The 6122-nt window shown below is 37.8% G+C and overlaps 1 pseudogene; it reads right to left on the bottom strand.

Moving 5' to 3' along the window:
- Positions 1-417: 417 nt before the first annotated feature.
- LOC140244107 (uncharacterized) lies at positions 418-2186 on the bottom strand (annotated as a pseudogene).
- Between the last annotated feature and the right edge of the window lie 3936 nt (positions 2187-6122).

Raw genomic sequence — 6122 nt, 5'->3', positions numbered from 1 at the left:
CGATATAAACTGTTTTGTCTTGCTTTTGTCTTTACATACAAGTCAAACTGTCTGCTCACACCTGTCTAGGTAGTCTCTCCACACCCATGTCAATATAGGGATATAGGGAGTGTTGTAATACATTACAGCGAATGTGGGGCAACCAACAAAGCAATCGAGACGCATTAAATCTATACAAGTCATCTGAAGAGTTCACAGATATTTTTAACCGGAGGACATCACCGAACTTCTAGGATTAGGATTTTACGGTATTACATATTCTGTGTGACAAAATGTTATCTCCAAATAAAAGTCATCAGTAATTGGCCAAGAGAGCAAATTATGCTACAATTCCTCTTCTTGATGAAGTTGTATTATTTTCTCAATCCATTTAAACATCCTCTGAATTGATCAACTTTGCAGACATCAGGCTATCGTTTACAATGTAAACTTTTTCTTATAGACCATGACGTTTCTTCTATCACACAAGATGAGTTTGCCATCAGAGGTGATAATGAGCTCTAAAAATAAAGCATAGAGGCCTCTTTCATCTTTTTTCAATCCCTCCCATAGTGGGATGGACAATTCTCTTACTCCCGCCACGCCGTCGTAAGACATACGATCGATGGAACATATATTGCTCTCTTCATTGTAGCATACAACATACGGGTCATCGGTCAAACGATCGATAGCCATATTCCAGAATATATCACTATGTTTTATTTTCGTCTGATCTCCATGACGATCGAGTACCAACAATGTGCCATCAGATGTCTTATGACAAGCTATCTTCAAGCAAGTCATAATTCCGCGCATCCAGATATCCCCAGACTTGCACGTGATCACGTTTTCAATCTTTCCACATTTCCAATCGATGACGTAGATATGAGGCTGACCAGCCTCACAAGCAAGGAGCATACCACTCACATCGACTGCAACTTCTACCCAGGCGTAGTCTGTCTGCCCGTGTCTTGGTATGTCCAGGTGTCTAAGGAGTTTCCACTGCCTGTCGTACAGTGAGATGCACTTGCTCAAGACTGGTCCCGAACAGCCTCGCAGCCACTTACCACAGACTATCGTGTTGTCATCCAGTAGTGTACATGAAGTAATAAATGTTTCACTGTCGTTCTGTGCCGCTTTCTCCGTCTTTTTGGTTCGGACATTTGTCACAAATGTTTGCACGTTGCCAATAGAAATGCCTGAAATTACCACCTCTTCCTCGTTGATACATCCAGCTATCGCTGGTACTTTTACATTCTCTGGAATTTCAACTGAGTCGCTAAGTTCCCACTTCCCGCCACACCAATCGACTCTCCCCTTGTAACCCTTGCCTTCCTCACTTTTCACAAATCGGGGACAGTTTTCACTTCGCTTGAGATACCTTCAGGGTCCTCCTCCTCTTTCCTCTCATCAGCTGACCCAACGGCCTGGTTCAATGACCTCACGAGATCTTTCCCTCCCTCGATCAGTCGTTTGTTACTGAGGAGAAGGGTTTCAATGTCACTCAAAACTCTTTTCATAGCGAGCTGACTCTTCGTAATTTCATGGTGACAATGTTTGAATTTTCTCGTAAACTCATTGTGTATGTCTATCAGTGAGATCGATAGATCTTCTTGTACTTTGGCTATTTTCTCTCTTTTTGCTCTTGCATTATTACGGCTCTGTAGCAATCTCTGTTCTTTTTTCTCATTAACTTTAGAAATTTCTTCTTCTGCTTTCTGTTTTATTACGTCTTCCTCTCGCCGCAGGGTGGCGTCCTCGCGACGCAGTTTTTCTTCAAAGAACAATCCTATTTCTCTTTCCACTGACATCAAGTGATTGGTCGCATCATCTCCTTGTTGCTTGGCATGCTGTTCACGGTTTCTCAGTTCAGCCATCTTTTTTGTTGCCATGACAACCAGGTCTCTCAGAGCAGTCTTTCTCTCAGTGACAATGTCATCCAAGTCTTGTAGGACACATGGCTGTCCGTGTCGGACGGTTGCACAGGAGTGGCAGATTCCAAGATCATGCGAATCGCAATAGAATTTGATGGCTTTTGCGTGTTTTTCACAAAACCATTTCTTGTCTTCCTTTCCAGTCTTGATTGCGAAGTCTTTCTTTTCTACGCATTCATCACATAGCATTTGTTTTTCTTTTACGTTGTACGTCGCCCCATATTTTTTCCCACAGTCGATACATTTCTTGTCCTCCTTGAAGTTTGCTGCCATGGTAACAATGAAGTGATCCCAGTCATCTGTCGACACTAAAGGAACACCAACAAAAATCACAGCGTTTCACAAAATACAATCGAAATGGCCAATTTAGAGTTTTGATTTTGCATGATTTGACATATCATTACAAAGTGTTAAAGACGAATAAATCTATCAATGATAGCGGCTAGTATATAAGTCTAGTGTGATGGTCATGACACAAGGGAATTACAAGGGACACCCCTAGTAAAAAAAGAAAAAAAGAAGACAAACAAACAACAAACAGAAGGAGAGTCATCACATCGGGCCGTAAGATCAAGACTAAAAAAGACTCATAGAATTAAGATCTTTGTTTTTAAACACTAGTGCTTCCATTTGCCACGAACATGCTAATGATTTCGTCCACTCTCAGTGACCCTTGCACAAATCTTCATTAGATTTCCTTTTTTGTCAAGAAATGAAAATATATACTCATAAAAAAAGTGATTTTTTTTTTTTATAGTTCATAAAAAATTCTTAGAAGGTTTTGATGAAATCATTGTGTCATAGTATACCATATTGAAGGTTGTTCAAGGCTACCAACCTGGTAGGTTCATTTATACAAAGGTAAATTAACGAATGAGTGAACACATTCGTTTTTGTCCTCCACGGCACAAAAGCAAAAATTGTAGAAATTGACATATTGAAATCAATATGCAAGTACCCTTTAAAATAATAATGAGACAAAAAGACTAATTAAACGCAATGAGAGACATGAATAAAATAGCAGAAATAAATTTTCATTCTCTTGTTTCTATTTATATCCTCAAACAAAAACATAGTGGGGAAATTGATGGTAGAACATGAAAATTTTTCTGTCAACTCGATATTTAAATGACACAGGGAGTGAGCCGGAATGGTGCTAAAATGGACAGAATTTCTTTATTTCCTTTTAATCAAGGATTTTAAGAAAGAATTCTTAAGACAGATTCAAAGACCAAATTTGAAATTTTCTTAATTCGGAATAACATTTCAAATCTCTACCATCTTTGTTATTATTGCTTCTTCTCGATCGTCTTTTGAATGCGGATTTGACGGAAGATTCGTCATTTCGACTGGTGTGATAGCACTTAAACAAACACAATTAGCGAAATACGTGCAAGGGTACAAAATCGAAGGCTTTCTCTGCTGCGCTTCCCTGTAGTTGCCAGGTTCAACAGGAATAAAAATCATTTTGGCCCTTGGGCCTCCCCAAACACCTTAAGAAATATAACGTGAGAAACATAAGAATGTATTCCCACATGAGGCGCGCAGCAAGGCTTCGCGGTTGATCGAGTCAGTGACACGGATCTTAAAGGAATACATTCTGTTCTATTGAAATATGAAGTAAGGTAAATTAAATTAGTCCATGAAGGGTACAGTGTATTACCAGTTACCAAAGACCACGCCTAAAGTATGTCCTTCTGGCTGGTGTAATGTTTACCCTTACGATGTTGGCAGACTCAAAGGCGATGAACGTCGCGCACAAACGCCTTGATAATGAATGAAAGCAGCGAACAGAAGCAAACTATGTTGATGCATATCAACATGTCATTACAGTGATCAGTCGAAAAGAAGCTATCCTTCTGATAACAATGTTCAACTTGAACAGGTTGATGTTAGGAGAACGATGTTTGACGGTTGTACACATTCAGACGTAACGTCTAACAGGAAGTACCAGAACCTGGTATATTATTCAACGCGGAAGTGTTCAAATGCAAAGTCAAGGCAACGGGCTTTTGAATGTGTTTGTTATACCGAGTTTAATAATTCAACACTTCAGCGCTCACCTTAAAGCAGACACACATACATATAGACTGATAATTGATTATCCAAGCTATTATGTGTACACACTCACGCCCACACACATACTTTATAGATATTATACATAGGTAATACATATAATATATTATATAATAACATCTATTATTTCTATTTCGACATTTTGACTATATTTGCAATAATCTAAAGTACAATTGCTAAACTTTCCCCTGAATTAAAGAAATCAGTAGAAATATACATGTGAAGAACAAACAACTCAATTCTCTTAGAGATGAAGAAAAATAGAGACGTTATACAGAATAAGGATATTAATACAATAAACGATTGACCTATTTACAGTTACCGACACGCCATTACGAGAAAGTCTCAAATGTCTTATAAAAAAAAAGAAGTCAAGAAACTGTATTATACTCAGGTCATATATGTAGGCCTATTTCTTTCATATACTACATTCCCTAACCTTTATACTCTTCCACTCTCTTCTAATCACTTCGTCTATCACTCTCTCCTTTTCCTCTTTCTGTTCTCGCTCTTATTTCTCTCTCCCTTTGATCTCTATCTCTATTCTTTCATCTTTCATCTTTTTCCTTTTACTATTGCCTCCAATTATACTCTCTGCTTTCTTTCAATTGTTCCCCTCATTTGTCTGTTTTTCTTTTGAAATTCTTCTTATATTGAATTGTAAGGTGCGTGTGTGTGTGTGTGTGTGTGTGTGTGTGTGTGTGTGTGTGTGTGTGTGTGTGATGTGAGATGATATCATACAAATAGTGAATGGTCACGAGTGCAATGGTACTGGATTTCGCACGAGGTGAAAGATAGAGGCGCTGTATTCAACGAGGCCAATCCGAGTTGAATAGTGTGCCTCATCTTTCACCGAGTGCGAAATCTTGTTCCATGGCACAAGTAAAGACCTTCCACTATTTGTTTTATACAACACCTCTAACGTCAACAGAAGTGGTCCATACAGATTCTTGAATTTAGTACAGAAATGGCAACCAATCTTGAGGTTAACACAAGAGTTAATGGAAATGGGTGACGTCAGCAATGCGCTATCTATTTTTTTTGCTCAAACAAAATTGCACGGTTGACAGCTACAGCGTGCGATGGAACTTTTACTTATTTCGAGTGAGGGGCAATTGACCAATCAGAAAGCTACATTTTAATTTGGTGTTGTCAGTATGATTTATTTTACCTCCTTCATAATTCTTTGTACAGAACGTAGCAAACGTCAAAACTCCACCTGCATCTAACAACAAGTATGATGATTCATGTCTATTCTCCATGAATAGATTATTTCTGGTCTCTTATCAAAGCGCTGATTCAGTATTTGAATAATATATTTTGCATTATTCTATATCTTTTATCCATATACCAGTATTCAGTGACTTCCTGCTGTTATAGATGTATACATCATATACATATACATATACATATATATATATATATATATATATATATATATATATAACATAGGCATAATAAATATAAAATGTTTTTATTTAGTTTTCTTGGAGCTTCATAATTAGTTCCTTATAAATATTCATAGACTCTGCTATATGGCACGAACAGGCTGGAAATATTTAAAGTGACCATTGTGTGAATTACACATTCAATCCAGTAATGCCAGCGATTATTCACATGCAAATGCAATAGAATCTGAAGTTTTAGATGTCATTTCAATTTTTCCCTTTACATACAAACCTGTGTGACAAAAACCGTGTGATGATTTATGCAGTGACCCGACGAAGTCTAATAATCCAGACCACTCGAGACAAGATTAAATGACATCGATTGTCTTTAGAATTCTCATAACTTTTCCTGGTGTATCGAAATCATATACACAATCATAATACTGTTTCTGTATGTGTATGTGTGTTTGTGTCTGTGATTTTATATTCAAGCATCCTCCACTCAAAAATCCTTTGCAAAGGTGTGTTCTCTGCCAGTCCTATTGTTACCCAGACATGGTGCCAAAAGAAGATCAAAATCAAAATAGATGCAGTTTTGTCGCCTCCACTTGAGTTGACTTGATAATCCTAGATACCACGTTAAACTGCTCGCAAAATACGTCTATACGTATCGAAACCACAGAACTCTGTGATCGAAACAATGATATACTGCAGTCATTGGTTCCTGTATAGAATGTGTCGGCTG

Source organism: Diadema setosum, chromosome 20 (assembly GCF_964275005.1).
Source record: "Diadema setosum chromosome 20, eeDiaSeto1, whole genome shotgun sequence".
Classification (NCBI taxonomy): Eukaryota; Metazoa; Echinodermata; class Echinoidea; order Diadematoida; family Diadematidae; genus Diadema; species Diadema setosum.
The sequence above is the reverse complement of the archived record's forward strand: the minus strand, read 5'-3'. Positions and strand labels throughout refer to the sequence as shown.